General features: G+C 38.9%; 2 non-coding genes across 2 annotated transcripts; one reads left to right on the top strand and one right to left on the bottom strand.

Moving 5' to 3' along the window:
* The first annotated feature begins 276 nt into the window (after positions 1 to 276).
* Positions 277 to 383, top strand: LOC141635477 (small nucleolar RNA R71). Its single transcript, XR_012540165.1, has one exon. It is a non-coding gene; the product is annotated as a small nucleolar RNA R71 (small nucleolar RNA).
* Positions 384 to 6,065: 5,682 nt separating this feature from the next.
* On the bottom strand, positions 6,066 to 6,172 carry LOC141636971 (small nucleolar RNA R71). Its single transcript, XR_012541536.1, has one exon. It is a non-coding gene; the product is annotated as a small nucleolar RNA R71 (small nucleolar RNA).
* Between the last annotated feature and the right edge of the window lie 11,755 nt (positions 6,173 to 17,927).

Here is a 17,927-nt window from a genome sequence, read left to right as displayed (position 1 = left end):
TGCTTCAACTTCAAGCTCATAGTATCTATGTGAGAGCTTAGTTGAGCACCGAAGTCGGCACTAAGTTGTGTAACGGAATCCACCTCATGTCGGCCTCCTCTACTAGCTTTTCAAGGTCTACCATATTGAGAGCTATGAGTAGCCATCTCTTCAATCTTCACCCAAGTTTGGTTGTCATCAACTTCGGTAAACATGCTATTTGAACCCATGTTCAAAACATTTATTGAATCTTCATAAAGTCCATTCCAAAATTGTTGGACTAGAAACCACTCATTAAGGCCATGATGAGGACAAGACCGACAAATGGCCTTGAAACGCTCACAAGCTTCATATAGTGATTCCCCGTCTCTTTACTTAAATTCCATGATTAAAGCTCTAAGCATGTTGGTCTTCTCTCGTGGGTATAACTATTTATAGAAACCTAAGGCTAGCATCTTCCATGAATCGATGCCAAGAGTAGCTTTGTTCAAGCTTTTTACCCATTGCTTTGCGGCTCAAATCAGTGAAAATAGAAAGAGTACCCATCATATTTGATCTTGAGTCACACCCGTTTGAAAGATAGCTTCACAATAATCACAAAAGGTCTGCATGTGAAGATGTGGATCCTTAGATGGCATCCCCCCGAATTAGCTTCTTTCAGCTAATTGAATGAAAGTGGATTTTGCTATGAAGTTTCCCGTTAGGTGTGTGGGTGTAGAGGCACAATTTGGTAGACTATCTTCGGTAGGTACGGAATGTGATGAAAATTTTGGCATGGTTGGTTGACTTTGTGGGTGATTTTGAGGGGTAGTTTGTGGGTTGGTTTGTGGTTCCCTTGCAAATAGATTTACAAATTCAATCCCAATATCAACTAGGCCTGTATCACTCAAAGAACTTGTTCCCTCCGTGATTGAAGTATATCTTCTATCAACAATTCTAAAACCTCTTCTAATGTTTCTCAACATTCTTTCAATCTCCGGATCAACTGATAATGGGTTACCATGATTTGATATTCTATGAATAAGACAACACTAAAGAAAAGAATTAGAACTACCTTAGGGAATAAGGTTCCCCAAGGTCGAAACAAACAAAGTAACTACTAAAAGTACTAGATAAAAAAAAAGTAATTTAACTTAAATTCACAACACCGTCCCCGGCAACGGCCCTATTTTGATGTCAAAGATTAGTGTCGCACTAATCTATATCAAGCAATATTTATCACTCAACAAACAACTTAGCACGTAGCAAGTAGAGGTCGAACCCAAAGGACGGTTTAATTTCACGGAATTGAAGTAAATTGCAATGTTTAGTTAGGTGCTTGTAATAGTGTCAAGAGTGTCACAAATTGATTGGTATAGGATGAGTTTAACAACTATAACTAAAGGAAATGAATGTAATGTAGCGAATGAAAAAAAATGCAAGTAAAGTAAATATGGATGAAATTAATAAGAGAAAAGCACTAGGTTGTCATTGGTTCATAGGAGGGATCCAATGGTAAATCCAAAGAGTATGAGTTTGGTTTGGTCATGGTCATTATATAGAAGAGCTGAAAATTTCGGTCTTGCGGCTCATAGGTCGAGTCGGGTTAGATTTAGGCGTACACTGAATCTTCCCACTAGCATAGTGCATGATCTAACAATCTTTGAGCTGGCTTATATCTTACAAGGCTTGTTGAATGGGTCGAGAATAATGCAAGGTCATCAATCATGCATTCTATGAAACATAACATGTGTACTAAAACTAGAACTTACAACCACAATTTAATCAACCAAATTAACTCATGAAGTATGGATCTACCCTTTAATCATTCCCCCTAATCCCCCATTAACCCTAGCTAGAAGACTACTCACTCATTATCATGTTGATCATATAATTAATGGTGTCAATCATCAAAACAATAGAAAACATGATGAACAAAGTAAGTGAATAACAAGGATTAACAAGAAATAAAGTAGAAATTAAGGAATTATACCAAACTTTAAGAAGATGAACAATAATGATGAATAAAATAGAGAAACCCTTTGATTGATGAAGAATTGTCACCTTCTCAAATTACGACCCAAGAATTATTCTATAACACGACTAGATCTAAGAATTATTGTGGAAAGAATAAGCTAATTGAAAGATTAAGATGCTACTTAAAGTAGTTGTTCCTAATTATCCCTGTAAAAGTGTTTATAAACGCTAATGGAATGGTGGTATTTATACTAATCACAAGATTACAACACTAATTAAGTAAAAATACTTAAGTCCTAAGGCGAGGAAAGTAGAGCCCCGCCCGGGTTATGGCTCTGCCCGCTGGGCTCTGGGAAGTAGAGGGGTGGTATGCCTGGTAACCTGCCCATGCTCTGGTGGTGCTCGCCCGGGTTGCTGGTCAACCCGCTCGGGCTCCTCTGCTTCTTTCTTCCTTCTTCAAAAACTGCTCCATAATCCGTGGGGATGGCTCTAGCTCCGTGGGGACTTGACTCCATTAGCCTTAAAATCTTGCTTGGTAGAACTACAGCCTTCTAGTTTCCGTCTCCTCATCATGTTTGGCCATTAGTTTTCTCGATTTAGCTTCTAAATGTTCCATAATTATATGATTTCCGCCTAATTTGCTTCCTATCCTATAAATGGGCTAAAATCTTATAGAAAATCAAATAGGAAGCCAAAGATGGCGAAATGAACCTAAAATGCACAAAAATGCATGTGAAACGGGGTTCAATAAGGAGTTAAATGAAGGAGAGTTTTGTGGAGTCCTCCCTAAACCACCATGTTTAAATAAATTGACTTTCATTTAAGCTTTTGCATTACATTTGTGTTGTATTCATTTAACCCTTTTTCCATGAGAGCAAGAGAGAGAGAGGGGGTACTAATTGTGTTTGCGTGTGTAGAAGACAAGAATCAAGTGTGGGGAAGCAAATACCTTGGGTAAACAATCCTACGGAACGCTACCTTACGCTAGGAAGCACAAAAGAAGAAGAAAGAGCCAAGCTATAGGGGAATTCCAATGAGCCCATCATCAGCTTGTGGGAGCTGAAGCAAGGTGAAATAAGAAACTACCTCATGCTGGCCAACCCAATCGAGTTCATGCTCAACTCGAGCGAGCTTATGCCCAACTCGTACGAGTTCCCCAGGAACTCGGGCGAGCTTGACTGAAGAATTGGCCACTACAGCTAAACTCGCACGAGTCCAAAGGGAGCTCGGGTGAGTCCCTCAATACCACATGTTGTTTAGCACAGAATACTCCTCTTATTTCCTCACTTCTATTTCACACGTAAAATACAAACCCTATTTCTCTCCCTCATCTACAACATAACCCACATCTCTCAGTCAAAGAAATTCAACAAAATCCCTATCAATGTTTCAAAACACCCATCCTAACTAACATCAATTAAACCTATCATAAATCTCTAGCTTTCAAGCAATTTAAATCACCCAATCTCTCACCTCAATCAAAACCTAGAATTTGATTTAAACTTGAATCCTTCATCAAGGATGCATCTTCATGTAACGTCTAAGGCTAAGAAAAGAGGATTAGGTCACCAAAAGCCAAGATCCAATAGATTTCAACATCAAGCTTCAAGCTTTTCAAGGCATCTAGTCATGAAAGGGAAAAAGAAGATAAGGAGCACTAGGAGGTTGATGTGACCATAATTAGCGCATATTTAGCCCCCGAATTAGCCTTGTTCCCATGCTTTTTAGTGCCTATTTGGGTCATTTCTTATCTTTAGTTCTTTGTTTTGCATATTCTTTGAGATTTTGATCCCTTGGTAGGAAAGGAGTAAGAATCTTGCATTTTCATGGCAAAACGAGGCTAAATTGATTGTATTCAATGACCAAGCATCAAGAAGAGACAAGACTAGAAGGCCTTTGTACATATCATAGTAGAAGAACAATGTTGAGAAAGGATCCTTGCGTCCCCAAGGAAATCCCCAAGGAATTTATGAAGAAAAGGGAAGAAAAGTAGAAGAATTGACGCTGACCAACAATCCGAACGGATTGGACAATCCGCCCGTCCAGCCAGAACAATCCGAGCGTCCCTCCTTGGAATCCGCTCGGATTCCCCCTCAACAATCCGAGCGTCCCTCTCCTGAATCCGATCGGATTTCACAGCCCAAATCCGGCCGTCCCGACTCTAATCCGCCCGGATTCCTGCACAGCACGGATTTCATTCTTCAAGCTACGAAAAGAGAAGCCCTTCTCTCAGAAAATACCGGGTCCTCCTTGCTCAACTTAAATAGTGTAATTACTAGTTTAGCCCTTAGTTAACCCTAATGCATCCTCCCTAATTTTCACTATAAATACCCCATTAGGCTAATTAGAGGAGCATGTTCTTCTTATCAATAATTAGTGTAGTTAATATCAATCAAATCTCTCTTTAATATTGTAATCAAGTATTAATCAAGTTTTAATCCAAGTTTTAGTTCTTTAATATCTCTCTTGTTCTTCCTTTATTTTGGGTAATTGAAGATTATTTGGGTTATTATTGGGAGATTGACAACCTCTCAATCTAGGATTCAAGTACTTCTATTATTCTTGCTTTATTATTGGAATCATTAGTAGGTATAATCTCTTAATCCCTTTTTAATTATTGTTAATTACTTTCATTTATTCATCATGTTTCATATTGTTGGTATGATTGACAACCTTTCTAGCATGATCAACATGATAATGAGTGAGTAGTCTCTTAGCTAGGGTTTAATGGGTGATTAGGGGAAACCATCATGGGGATGATTCATGCTTAAATCAATATGCTTTCATATCTTATTTGCTTGCTTGTTTTGATCTCAATTCATGCACATGTTATATTTGATGAAATGCTAAGCCTATGAATCCTTGCATTTACTATCATCTTCTATCTTTTCAATGAGACTTGTAAGACATAACCCAACTCGAGTCTCATTAGACCATGCATGTGTTGAGTAGGAAAGATTAAGTCGACTTGTAGGTGTTGTACAATCTAATCGATTCGGCTCCGGGACCCAAACTTTCCTAGGATTGTAAGATATAACCCAACTCAATCCATCACAACAATAATTGCTTGCTTATAATTTGAGAACATGTTTGTATGATCATATCCCATGATTCCCCTATGATCCCATGACACCCTAGTGCTTTTAATCAATTGTTTACACCCCTTATTTTATTCATCTTGCTAGTTTATTTTCATTGTTATTTTAGTTTAGTGACCTTCTACACCAACCCAATTTGTGACACCCCTAGACACTACTAGTTACAATAGAATTCTCATTTCAATACCCGTCCCTTGGGATCCGACATTTACTTGCCTCTTTACTAATTATAGAGTTGTTTGTGAAGTATAAATTGTGTTTTGTATCGACCATTGACCAACGACCACATATACTTAATTGTGAACACGAAATGGCATCGATCAAAAATGGCGCGTTGTTCGGGGACGGTGTTTAATTGATTTAAGATTTCTTTTTATTGTTATTAGTTGTGTCTTTCTTCACCTTGGGGAAGTAAAACTCCTCAAGGTTTGTTCTAATTGTTTTTGAGTTGTTTGATATTTTGCATGTCTAGAAGGTTACAAAGTGATTTGTTACCTTTTGACCGTGAAATCGAAAGAACCTTGACGAATAATAGGAGACTTGTTAGGAGGAATTTGAGAGGTGTTGGTGAAGTTGTTCAACCCACTAGTGAGTTTGTCAATCCTTTCGCAATAGAAGGAGAAGAAAACCCATTACACAATATCCCACAAAATCCACCTACAATGCCTAAATTCTCGTCACACTCTATACCCACCGAGGAGAATCTACCAAATGGTACTCCTACACCGCAACATCTCACCGGTAATTTTATTGCCAAGTCCGCCTTCATCCAACTAGTTGAGAGGAGCCAATTTGGGAACGCCTAGTGAGGACCCTCATTCTCATATGGAAACCTTTTGCGATTATTGTGATGCTATCTCTCAAACGGGCGTGACTCAAGACCAAATTAGATGGGTCTTATTTCCTTTTTCGTTAATCGGCACCGCAAAGCAATGGTTGAAGGGCCTTGATAAGGCCACCCTTGGAATAGATTCTTGGAAGAAGTTAGCTCTAGCTTTCTATAAAAAATTCTACCCACCGGAAAAGACTAACATGCTAAGAGCTCAAATTACGGGTTTTAAGCAAAGGGATGAAGAATCTTTGTATGAAGCTTGGGAGCGGTTCAAAGGTATTTGTCGCTCATGTCCTCACCATGGACTTAGCGAATGGTTTTTGGTACAACAATTTTGGAACGGTTTATATGAAGATTCAAGGAACATTCTCAATATGGGATCAAATGGAATGTTCACCGAAGTTGATGACAATCAAACATGGAACAAGATTGAGGAAATGGCGGTCCATAATTCACAATATAGTAGACCTCGCAAGGCTACTAGAGGAGGAAAGCATGAAGTGGACTCCGTTACTCAATTGGGTGCTCAACTTAGTGCTCACATTGACACAATCAACTTGAAGTTTGAACAAGCTATGGCTAGACTTGAGGAAAACTCAAAATCATCAAAGCATCATGTCAATGCCATGATGGCATCCTCATCAATCCCAAGTGGGATATGTGAGAATTGTGGAACTTTGGGTCATGACCCAAGTGAGTGTAGGGGAACAACCGAACAAGTTAATGCTTTCCAAGCTTACAAAAGTGGTACCCCTTATTCAAATTTCTACAATGAAAACACCAAGTTCCATCCAAATCTCTTATACAAAAGCCAAAATGTTCAAAACCCTCAAACAAAATACACTCCACCACCCATGAGGAATCAAAATCAAAGACCGTTTTACAATCAAAACCAAGGTTACCAAAATCAAAATCCATACAATCACCAAAATGACCAAGGTTTTGATGTCCAAAAAGCGGTCCTCCAAATGCAAAAGAATCAACAAGAATTTTTCACTCAAATGCAAAAAGATAGCCAAGCAAAGGACACTACCATCAACAACATTCTAGCTCACACCAAGATGTTGGAAACACAATTGACTCAACTAGCATCTTCAAGCTCACAAAGACAAAAGGGGCAATTACCACCTCAAAGTAATCCCCCTAGACATGAAACGGTTAGTGCCATTCACTTGAGAAGTGGTACAAGGTATGAAGCACCAAAGAAGCAAGTTGAGGATGAAGTTGTGCAAGCTAGTGAAAGGGAAGAAATTGTGCAAAGCCCCAAAGAAGGGGAATCATCAAAAGAAGAAAGTTCAAAGAAAAATGAAGACAAGGCCAAAGAGAAGGAGCCCATTGTGATTAGACTTCCTTTTCCAAGTCGTCAAGCCAAGCCCAAATTTGATGATCAACTTGGAAAGTTCATGGAGATTGTGAAGAATTTAGAAGTCTCAATTCCTTTCACGGAATTAATCAATCACGTACCGGCCTATGCAAAATACATGAAAGATATCCTCACAAAGAAGAAGTCGATCCGAAAACTTGAGACTATCGCCTTCACTAAGGTGAGTAGTGCAATACTTCAAGGGAGTTCACCTCCAAAGTTAAAGGATCCGGGAAGCTTCTCAATACCGTGTACCATTGGCGACACGATGATCAACAAAGCCTTATGTGATCTAGGGGCTAGTGTGAGTGTCATGCCGTACTCGGTAAGTAAAAGGTTCGGGATGGGAGAGCTTAAATGCACCAATATCACGCTCCAAATGGCCGATAGATCGACGAAGACACCATTAGGGATATGGGAAGATGTCCCCGTGCGAATTGGGAAGTTTTTCATCCCGGTGGACTTTGTCATTGTTGATATGGAGGAAGATTCCAACATTCCAATCATCTTAGGAAGACCTTTCCTACACACCGCGGGTGCGGTGATTGATGTGAAACATGGAGAGCTCACTCTAGAAGTGGGAGATGAAAGCATAACTTTTAATCTTAACAAAACCATGAGAGCTCCTCGTTTGCATGAGCCATGTTTCATGATTGATCATTATAGCCGAAAAGATGAAAGGAAGAGATCGGAACTCCAATGGAGGAAGAAAGTTGAAGATGCTCCATTCAAAGAGCAAGTGAATTGTGACAAGGAGAGCTTGCAAAGCTCATCAAAATCAACCAAGGAAGAAGAGGATGGCCTCATTGGCCAAGAGAAGAAATGGGGAGAGTTGTCTCCATCTAAGCAAGAGATTTTCAATGATCAACTCAATGAAGTTTGTGGTCTTTGGGACGACGAGTTTGAAGGGATTTTTAATCCCTACATTGGGCATGCCATCGATCATGATCAACAACAAGGGCCACGGTCTATTGATGACCTCTACCACAATAATGAACAAGCTTTTGATTACTTCTTCAAGGTGTTGAGCAACATCAACAACACCTTGAACATGCCCCCTTGACATCTCATCAAGAATGAGAGTTTGGTGGAGTCCTCCCTAAACCACCACTTGTAAATATTTCTAACCGCCTAACTTACATTTCAATTTTTGTATTGCATTTTTTGTCATTTTTGGATTTTTATTTACTTTGATCAAAATAATTGTCATGTAAGAGAGAAGTGAGGGAGGGACTAACGACTTCAATTGATGTAGTGCTTTACCTTAGTGTGGGGATGGGAATTGCCTAGGCTATCCATGCCTTAGTAATGCCCCCACAATGAAGAACACAAGAAATGAAGAAGAATGGAAGAATGGTAAAGGAAAATGCATTGTGCACGAATGGAATGAATCCGGGTGCAAAGGACCAGAATCCGAGCGGATTCCCAAAAATCCGCCCGTCTTGAAGAATCCGAACGTCCTGACCAAAAGACGCCCGTCCTGAGCTGAGCTGAAATTGAAAATTTCTTGACTGTTGAAGAATCCGAGCGGATTTCTGGAAAGACGCCCGTCTCATAGAATCCGTCCGTCTTGTGAAGAAGACGCCGTCTTTGCGGTGAAGAAAACAAAGAAATTTCTCGGGATGAAATCCGTCCGTCCTGAAGCAAATCCGCCCGTCCCATCACAGAAGAATCCGAGCGGATTCCCCAGAATCCGCCCGTCTTTAGGCGAGCTTCTGAAAATTTTGAAGCTGCAGAATCCGCACGGATTGGGCCTAATCCGCAAGGATTGCCGCTGCGTTTTCGAAAATTTCGACTTCTTTAAATACCCTCCCACCTTCATTCCTTCATTCATTCATTCATAAACACTACCCACAACATCAAAACCCTCATCCTCTCCATCACAAAAACAAAAAACCTCAAAAAAATCCACCAAAATCAAATCAAACCATCCTTCAAACAACAAATCAATCACTCCATCTTCAATAAAAATCAAAACCAAGAACAAAATCTTCAACCTTTGAGTCGATTTTTGATTTCATAAAGGCAAAGCCTTTCACCTTCAAATCGATTTGGGCATTCTACAAATTGAAGATTTTTGATTCTTTTCTTGGTTAGTTCATCAAATGGCAAGGACAAAGGGAGAAACAAAGGCACCAAAGGCAAAGGCTCTCTCTCAAAGGCAAAAAGCTCTCCAAACAAAGAAAGCTTTGGCAATGGTGGTATCAACACCAAACTTGGAAGTGCAACAACAACAACAAACTTCTATGGGAGCATCACCTTCTACTCCGGTAATCGATCAACTCTTGCATTATCCGGAGATGCCTTGGAGAAATTGGGTGTTCTTGAACAAACAAAAGCCTTTTTCAATGCCATGGGTTTGAAGAAATTGTTTGAAACAAAGGAATCGACATACCCTTCCCTTGTCTTGGAATTCTTAAGTTCTTTAAAAGTTACCAAAGTTGAGGATAGGGAAAATCTTGAGTTTCGTCTAGATAACATTAGTAGACGCATTACCTTTAAGGAATTGGGTGAAATTTTGGGTCTTAGCGATGAATCGAGATATCTTAAGCATTATGGAAAGTATGACCCCGAGCCTCTTTGGGAGGCAATCTCCGGGAAGAAATTTGATGATTTTCATGCTTGTCGTGCTCTTTTGGTCCATCATCCGGGCATAAGAGTATGGCACAAAGTTGTGGGAAATACCATAATTGCTAGGAAAGACACCAATCATTTCACAAGACTTGATTTTATTCTCCTTGAATCGGCTTTGAATGTCGGAAGAATTCACACCAAGCCTTTCAATTCTTTGAGGCTATTGGTTGATAGATGGCTTAATGTTGATAATGGGAAGAAGGGTACGACCGTTATTGTCAATGGCGGCCTAGTCATGGTCCTAGCTAAGCACTTTGATCCTAATTTCAATAAGGATAAGAAGTACAAAGCAAAGGAAGGTGGCCATCATATTAATATGCACATTGTGATTAACAAGTTCAAGTGGGTTGCCCATAACCCCCTTGACACTAAATATGGATGGCTAACTAGTGAAGCTAGATCGTTCACCTTACCCTCGAAGATTTGTCGCCTAAGTGTCCACCGGACCAACTATCTACTTCCCCTATCCGAAGAAGCCGAGTACATCATTCAACAACAAAAGGGTGATCATGAAACCCCCTCCTCTTCCATTGTTATACCGCCTTACCCCTTTGTGTATGAAGAGTTCAAACCGGAAGGAGTTGAAATTGGGAAAGACTATGTCACTCTTCTTATGCAAGCCATGCACAAGCAAGCTTATGAAGATCGGAAGAATGCATATTTGGCTCAATATCCTCCCCTCCTACATTTAGCTAGGCAAGGACTCCTTGATCCATCTTGTCCTTTGCCTAGTTGGGCGGATAAAGAAGCCTTGTTTCCGGGTGCATCTAGGGACGTGGTGGAAGACAATGAGGTTGTTGGAAATGGTGAAGAAATTGATGATAATATTGAGGAAGATGGAGAAGGAGATGGAGAAAGAGATGGTGAAGATGATGATGAACAAGATGATGAAGAAAGTGACAAGGAAAGTGGCAATGTGACCACTTCTCATGAGGGAAGTGGTGATGATGATAGCATGATGGAGGACTAGCAAGCCTTGGAGACTCCTACACTCCCATGGTTTGTCTGTATCTCTTTATATTTTATTTCATTTTGATCATTGTTGGTTTAGTCCTAGCAACATCAAAGGACTCACACCTCGGTACCATTGAGGTGTTCTTATCTTATTGTTCCCATTTGTAAAATCCAAAATGACAATCTAGTTTCATGCATAGCATAGTGTGTGCATGAACTACCCCAATGCTTTGACATTAGCAATAGTGTCTTATTTGGTTTGGGGAAGTTGATGCATACACAACGGGAGGTAATCTAAATTATCCTCTCCGTCATAACAAAAACCATGCATCATGTAGTGTAGCTTAGTATAGAACCACATTTAGTATAGAAATCATGCATCATCTTTGCATAATTTCCATCATTTTGGCCATTGAGGACAATGCCCATATTAGTGTGGGGATGGGAATTCTAACATTTAACTCTTATTCAAAAACCCATAAAAATTGAAAAATTTCAAAAACCATAAAAATTTGAAAAATTGAAAAATCCAAAAACAAGTTCATTTCCTTTGTATATATTGTCTTGTATATATTGTGTTTGTTTTATCCTTGTTCACATTGATTGACTACGCCACATCCGAGACATGAGGATATTGAAGACCGCATGGTATGATCTTTCCAATCTCCTTTTTCCTCTTTATGTTAATGACTATGTGGCTTTATTTTGATTGATGCGGTACAACAATGTGAATTTAGGACTTGCATTTAGTTTATATGGCATATTAGTTGGTAGAATCATTTGCATTAGGATGTTTATATGCTAGTTGCATCATGGCATGTAGTTTGCATGTTAGAAAAATTTTGCGAAACCGTCTACTTGGGAAGCTTGACAAGTGTATATAGGCCCTAGTAGATGCTTTTTATTCTTAAGACTTTGCTTGTTAGAATACTTGTAAAACACCCTAGGATGTGTCATGCTAGTATCCTTTGACCCATGGATTAAGGCCTAGTCAAGAGTACCTTGTGGTGTGATAACTCCTTGGCTACCGTTTATTCCAAGGTGACCCTTGAAACCATGCATACATCCATCATCCATGTTCTACCATATTTTTGTCAACAAAAGGGAATGGGCACAAAAAAAAAAAGAAATCAATTTGAGTTCAATGAAATGAAAAGTGAAAGAAAGTTTGCAAAAATGCATCAAATGAAAAGAGGAGCAAAAATAGACTCCAAAAGCTTCAAAAACAAGGCACCCTCGTTACTAATTGGGGTGACTTTGAAAATGTTCAAAAGAAATGCAAAAAGTTGTCAAGTGTTGAAATGCCAAAAATCAAAAAGAAATGGCAAAAAGAAAGTGTTCTCAAATGTTATATGCCACAAGAAATTGGGGGGAAAACAAAAACAAAAGCAAACTCCCAAAAGTGAAACTCAAACATCTATCGATCCCTTTATCCACCGTATCCATTTTTGTACATGGTAGAGAGGGGACGACCCTTCTTCTTGTCTAGGCAAGAGGGGGAATTCCGCGATCCTCCAGTGTTTCTAACACCATAGGGAGTCTATTCTTGACGAAAGCATTTAACGATTGAGGACAAAGGTACCCTAGCATGACACATTTTGGAGGTGATTTATTGGTATCCTTCTAGGCTTAGTAGTTTGAACAAATTGCATCTATGAAGGATTGTGTACCCTTGAATTGCTTCCCTTGTAGATAATTTCCGCCACTTAGATGAGGAAAGTGGCTATTCTTTTTGTAGATGCATCCATTATGTGATTTTATGTGCTTTAATGTTTGGATGTGTCGCCATTTTGGCAAGACCCACCTTGCCTTGCAAGAAGGCATCCTACCTCATGGTTGTCTTGTTGTGAGTTGAAGGGGCGGAGTGAGACCCGCTAATTGTCTCATATCGGCTATTATTATTAGGATACGTTAGTTTTGGTCCTAGTCTTTGTCACCTCTTTACTCGGGACGAGCAAAGGTTCGGTTTGGGGATATTTGATGTGACCATAATTAGCGCATATTTAACCCCCGAATTAGCCTTGTTCCCATGCTTTTTAGTGCCTATTTGGGTCATTTCTTATCTTTAGTTCTTTGTTTTGCATATTCTTTGAGATTTTGATCCCTTGGTAGGAAAGGAGTAAGAATCTTGCATTTTCATGGCAAAACGAGGCTAAATTGATTGTATTCAATGACCAAGCATCAAGAAGAGACAAGACTAGAAGGCCTTTGTACATATCATAGTAGAAGAACAATGTTGAGAAAGGATCCTTGCGTCCCCAAGGAAATCCCCAAGGAATTTATGAAGAAAAGGGAAGAAAAGTAGAAGAATTGACGCTGACCAACAATCCGAACGGATTGCAGACAATCCGCCCGTCCAGCCAGAACAATCCGAGCGTCCCTCCTTGGAATCCGCTCGGATTCCCCCTCAACAATCCGAGCGTCCCTCTCCTGAATCCGCTCGGATTGCACAGCCCAAATCCGGCCGTCCCGACTCTAATCCGCCCGGATTCCTGCACAGCACGGATTTCATTCTTCAAGCTACGAAAAGAGAAGCCCTTCTCTCAGAAAATACCGGGCCCTCCTTGCTCAACTTAAAAAGTGTAATTACTAGTTTAGCCCTTAGTTAACCCTAATGCATCCTCCCTAATTTTCACTATAAATACCCCATTAGGCTAATTAGAGGAGCATGTTCTTCTTATCAATAATTAGTGTAGTTAATATCAATCAAAACTCTCTTTAATATTGTAATCAAGTATTAATCAAGTTTTAATCCAAGTTTTAGTTCTTTAATCTCTCTCTTGTTCTTCCTTTATTTTGGGTAATTGAAGATTATTTGGGTTATTATTGGGAGATTGACAACCTCTCAATCTAGGATTCAAGTAATTCTATTATTCTTGCTTTATTATTGGAATCAATAGTAGGTATAATCTCTTAATCCCTTTTTAATTATTGTTAATTACTTTCATTTATTCATCATGTTTCATATTGTTGGTATGATTGACAACCTTGCTAGCATGATCAACATGATAATGAGTGAGTAGTCTCTTAGCTAGGGTTTAATGGGTGATTAGGGGAAACCATCATGGGGATGATTCATGCTTAAATCAATATGCTTTCATATCTTATTTGCTTGCTTGTTTTGATCTCAATTCATGCACATGTTATATTTGATGAAATGCTAAGCCTATGAATCCTTGCATTTACTATCATCTTCTATCTTTTCAATGAGACTTGTAAGACATAACCCAACTCGAGTCTCATTAGACCATGCATGTGTTGAGTAGGAAAGATTAAGTCGACTTGTAGGTGTTGTACAATCTAATCGATTCGGCTCCGGGACCCAAACTTTCCTAGGATTGTAAGATATAACCCAACTCAATCCATCACAACAATAATTGCTTGCTTATAATTTGAGAACATGTTTGTATGATCATATCCCATGATTCCCCTATGATCCCATGACACCCTAGTGCTTTTAATCAATTGTTTACACCCCTTATTTTATTCATCTTGCTAGTTTATTTTCATTGTTATTTTAGTTTAGTGACCTTCTATAGCAACCCAATTTGTGACACCCCTAGACACTACTAGTTACAATAGAATTCTCATTTCAATACCCGTCCCTTGGGATCCGACCTTTACTTGCCTCTTTACTAATTGTAGAGTTGTTTGTGAAGTATAAATTGTGTTTTGTATCGACCATTGACCAACGACCACATATACTTAATTGTGAACACGAAATGGCATCGATCAAAAATGGCGCCGTTGCCGGGGACGGTGTTTAATTGATTTAAGATTTCTGGGTTCTGCGTAGGGCTAGGGTAGGTTGCACATGGTGGTTTAGGAGTGTTGTTGGTGGCTGATGTAGCGGTGTTTGTTATTGGAGGTCGTATTTGTAGGCTGTGTTAGTGTTGTGTTGAGCCAAGTCAAAAGGGGAGGTTAAACCCATTTTGTTGACCCGTCTGATCTGGGTAGGAAGGACGACTGACCTGGTGGTTATGGGCTGCCGTAAGGCGGTTGTTGTGGTGAGGCGTGGTGGTTGTGGCGATCATTGCTGCTATTTTGTGTTTATATGCAGGTTTGGGGATGTAACTTGCCAAGTGGTTTCGACGGAGCCATGTCAGGCCGCTGGGTACCACGGTGGTAAGCCTGGTGGTGGGTCTGACTGTGTCTAGTCTGGCACAAGAGGAAGGCGGAGGGAGTGATTAATTGGTTTTGGTGAGTGTAGGTGTCGAGGAGGTGTGTCAAGGGGGCAAGCTTGCTGGTGATTGGCTTGGTGGTGCTGGGTCCGGCGTTGAGAGGTCAGGCGTGGCAGAGCGGGGCTACCACGGCCTGGTTGTAGTCATGGTGGTATCGGGTTTAGGGGAAAGTCAAGTATTAAGGGAGTTTGGTTAAGTAAGGTTGTTGAAACGGTATATGTATATAAATCGTATACTTAATGATTCGTTTAATTTATGTGTTCATTGATTCGGGAATTTAAACAAGTTTAGTTAAGATGAATCGGGGTAATTGGTTAGTGAGTTATTAACCCGAATTTAATTAATTAATTAGTTTATATATTAAATTATTATTAGAATGTAATTGTTGTTTATTCTTATTATTTATTTATTTAGGCATCAACCTTGTGAGACGGTAATATTATTACTACTTGGTTCGCGTGCATTAGTTTCCCCAAGCTGGTTCTGCATTAGTTTCCCCAAGCTGGTTCTGCAGGACTTCTCTCTGGGATGTTATTGAGATTACCCCGGTTAGGGATTGGCGGGATGAACAGGAGCCTCGGAGGATGATCATGAGCATGCATTTTATTTGCATTTAATATTGTCTTGTTTTCATTTATTGTTTTTGTTTAGCTATTCCTACTCAACCATTGGGTTGACGTGTATTCGGTAAACACCTGTGATGAACCAAATATTGGGGAGCAGTTTCATTGGCAGGTTACAGATTGGGACGGGTGGAGTGACGAGACAAAGATAGAGACCTTCACGAGTTTTATAGAAGATTTAATAAGACTTAGTTACATGTATTTTCCGCTGCGAGTTTTGTAATTTAATTTAAGACCGTATTTTATTTATGTTGTAATAAGGCAATTTGAGTAATTTAATTAATAAAGTGTTTTGGATTACTATACTTTGTAACTACTGCCTCAGGAAACTGAGATGGTAACACACCTATTTAATTAGGAATTTCTAGTAAAGGCTCTTGATTAATTGGAGGTGTTACAAAAACTCTAATTCCTTAGCTTGCTAACTAAGATATCTAATTCTTCCTAAACTAACTAGAAAACTTAATTTAATAACTAACACCTAAATAAAAGATTTGAAGAAGCTAAATAAAACTAGGATTAGGAAATAAATGAGCTTTCCTAAACTTATTCGAAAACAAATTGCAGCGTTAAATTAATTAAGCTAATTCTACACAGTTTAGGAAAACTATGTATTTTACAAGGCTGGAATTCCGTGTTTCCTACACGGCATTGGAAATCGTGCCTCCACTGCTTCCTCCTTTGTTGCACTCCTATTTTAGCATCGTCACATAACTCGAACCCATTTTGAAACCTTTTGTTATTTGAGTTACATTTCGACTAATGAGTACCTCATTTTCGCTATCTTCTAATGCTTCTGCATCAGATGATGGTGCATCAATGGGTAACGGTAGGTAAGAAGTTAGGGCTATGATAAGGGAAGATAAGCTTGTGGTGAATGATGGCTTTTATAGCATCAATACCAAGGAATTGCATAGTAAGTACTTCCCTTCTTTGGCTAAGCTATAATCTCATGTTACTAACTTGCATTTGTTACATTTGTAGGATACGTTTTTATTATAGTCTAGATCATGTGAGAGTCGTTTTGGACTCTCTTACTGTCTTGAGTTTTGAGTCCTAGCCCTATCAAAGTACTTAAACCTCAGTCTCATGGAGGTGACTATCCTTTTTGCTCCCACCATAGAAAATCCAAAATGACAATGAACATTGCATATTTGCATGCATGGCCTTGTGGCCAAACTTCCCTACTTTTGCACTAGAAATAGTGCTGTGTTTTGGTTTGGGGAAGTTTGGGCTAATGCAATCCGAGTTAATTCAAATTAACTCTCTAACCTAATCGAAATCATGCATCACTTAGCTTAGTCTAGTTTGGATTTCATCACTTGTAATATATGTCACGTAGAAAATGCATTTACTTAGAAAATGCATTCATGCATTCATTCATTGATGTATTGTATTTGCATTTGTATTTCAATTCCCTAATTCAAAAACACAAAAATATGTTCTGAATTTTCAAAAACTGAAAATCCATAAACATGTTCTTTATTTTTCAATAAAACCTTATTTCAAAAATACAAATACATGTTCTTTATTTTCATTCCCTATTCCTACTTGTACATTGAGGACAATGTCAAAAATAAATGTGGGGATGGGAATTTATATTCCAAAATCCATAAAAATTTGTAAAATTTAAAAAACGAAAAACATGTTCTTTACTTTAGTAGTGTAGACTTGTATATACATGAGTATTTCTTACTCTTTTCACATAGGTACTACACCATATTCGGACATCCTTAAGGGATTTATGAAGAACTACATGGTATGATCGTTCCAATCTCTTTTCCCTACTTTTATGTTAATGACAATGTGGTGAATTTTTTATATCGCGGTTTTTTATCTATGTGATATTAGGAGTTTGCATTAGATAATTTGTCATTTAGTTGGATAGTTGCATATGCATTAGACTTGTATATATGTTAGTTGCATCATGGCATGTAGCTGTATTTTGGCAAAATTTTTGAAATGCCTAATTAGGAAGCTTAACAAGTGTATATAGGCCCTTGTAGATACTATTTGTCCTTAAGACTTTGTCTACTAGAATAAATTCAAGACACCCTAGGTAGTTTCATAATAGTATCTTTTGACCCATGAACTAAGACCTAGTCAAGGGTTTGCATGTGAGTCACCCGTTTAATCCAATGATTTGATATGGACTTGGTTAACTTGTCTAGGTGACCTTGATTGACTTGGTGGTTTGGCAACCAAAAATTACATTTCCATGAATATGTTTGAAGTGCTCATTTCAAAAATTTTGTGTTGTGGAATCATTTTAATTGCCAATGAAACCACAAATTGTTTTGAAATGTT

Source organism: Silene latifolia, chromosome Y, assembly GCF_048544455.1.
Source record: "Silene latifolia isolate original U9 population chromosome Y, ASM4854445v1, whole genome shotgun sequence".
Lineage (NCBI taxonomy): Eukaryota > Viridiplantae > Streptophyta > Magnoliopsida > Caryophyllales > Caryophyllaceae > Silene > Silene latifolia.
The sequence above is the reverse complement of the archived record's forward strand: the minus strand, read 5'-3'. Positions and strand labels throughout refer to the sequence as shown.